This window comes from Podarcis vaucheri (assembly GCF_965113315.1).
Source record: "Podarcis vaucheri genome assembly, chromosome: 3".
Classification (NCBI taxonomy): domain Eukaryota; kingdom Metazoa; phylum Chordata; class Lepidosauria; order Squamata; family Lacertidae; genus Podarcis; species Podarcis vaucheri.
In genome coordinates, this window is record NC_138761.1 from 83,179,209 (window position 1) to 83,181,126 (window position 1,918).

At 33.9% G+C, this 1,918-nt stretch overlaps 1 protein-coding gene across 5 annotated transcripts in view; it reads left to right on the plus strand.

Moving 5' to 3' along the window:
- SYNCRIP (synaptotagmin binding cytoplasmic RNA interacting protein) overlaps positions 1-1,096 on the plus strand; it is a 20,204-nt gene extending 19,108 nt beyond the window's left edge. For all 5 annotated transcript variants that reach the window (XM_082216935.1, XM_082216936.1, XM_082216937.1 and 2 more), the window contains exon 12: positions 1-1,096. This exon is cut by the window's left edge. The gene's annotated coding sequence lies outside the window, so the exon portion shown is untranslated.
- The last annotated feature ends 822 nt before the right edge of the window (positions 1,097-1,918 follow it).

A 1,918-nucleotide genomic window follows, 5' to 3' on the forward strand; every position in this document is an offset into this window, starting at 1 on the left:
AAATTGTTTTATACTGTAAGCTGGAGGCAAGTGTAACTTATTTTTGTAATAAAGTTTTTATTTTTTTTATGTGTCATTAATATAAATGTGTGTTAGTGCAGAAATCTTCTGGTTTAAAAACTCGTGCGCACACATTTCAGTATGTTTACTTGTATTTACATTTTTTAGAATAGTGGTTTCCAGTAGTCTGTCTCTCACATTAATTGAATTTTTGTTACCTTAATAAATCATTTTAGTATATTGTATGTCAATTACTGGGATAGCTGGGACATAAAGTGTAATTTAAAATTTGTCAAGTATTCATGGGAATATGTAAATGTGCCTTGCTAGATAAGAAGAAACTAAGTGGCTGGATGGTAAAAAGTCACTGCTTAATGAGACACCTGCTGCCACAGTTTCATATACTGCCCATGGTAAAGTTCTACTTTCCATATTTGAGTAAGAAACATGAGTGTTGCATCAGCTTCTGAAATCTTAAACTTGATAGGATGAGGCTCATGGAACGTAGGTTTGCTAAATGTAGCCTTAAATACAACTTTGATTATATTGTAATCCTTGGTGCTGGCAGTCCCAGTGCCAAGGAGGTTTAAATGCTCCCTTCAATGAGGCTGTTGTGCCAACTGGCATCTTTACTGTCATAGTCTTATGAAGAACACTGTCAAGGTGTTTATGCCAAATTTAATCTGATATCTAATGGAGGTGTAGGAAGAGGGAGAAACCTTCTGACTAAATCTTCCACATTTCTCCCATTGCTGGAAAACAAACTTCTTGTAGGCTTTCAAGCATCACTAATTTTGGCTTGGGGAAGAAGGGATATTAAAAAATTGGCGTTTTTCAGAATTGTGTACTCAGTCAATGCAAATGCAAAATGAAATTTGACAATATGCAAGATAAAATTGAGGTCAGATGGTCCTCAATTTCAGCTGTAAAAATTGTTGGGTTGTGGGGGTGCATGTTAAAATTGACTGGAAGTGGTCTGTATAGTTTGTAAAGCAATGGTGAGTAATAAGTACCAGAATCTTGACAGTGTTCTTAAATAATGATGAATTCAAGCCATTATGACTTTTACAATTAAATATTATTTGCACTGTTCTGACATTGGTGCAGTTTTTTTAGCATTATAATGAAAAAGCGACAGTAAAATGCATGTGGAAACTTGTATTGTGAAAAACGATATTTTATAAAGAAATGTTAACATTGAAAATTTTAAAACAATATGTGAAGGGAATAAGCTTTCACAATTAGAAACTAAAGGTGCTGAATCATGATTTTAGATTATCTTGGACTGGTCACTTTAGGTGTTGATGTTACAGACTACATCAAGCTTTAGTGAAGTTATTGGGACATGATGCTTATATGGATATCATACATTATATTGGCATGGTAACACAGATTTACTGTTACGTTGTAGCAGAAATTCTGGTGGTATTCACTTCTGTGCCAGCTTATACTAATGAGTCTACATATGTTCCAGAACTGATGAAGATAGTTTATGCTAGTTATTACTACAACTTATTTCTTCTCTTTAAGATACAATTTCCCATGAACTTGTGTTGACATAATTATTCCCAGTTTTGCATAGAATGCCATTCAGCGTACGTGAAGCTGATAGCAATATTTCTGGTGAGGACTGGAGAAAATAAATAAGCAGGGGTATGTACATTTGATAGACTTTTTTATAGAAAGTGACTTGAGCTGACAACTAGTTCAGTTGCTGAAAAGAGAACAGAAGTGCCTTAAAGGCATTGTGAAATTCCCTTTTGTCTATAAACAAAGATAATTCCTTTGGAAAGCTTCAAAAAGCTTTTCTGTATATTTCACATTCCCTGTACATATGCTTCTCATATTCAGTTATGTTATATGAAGTAGATTGGAGAGGTAGTTGTAAACATTTCACATTACAGTACAAGCTAAACAC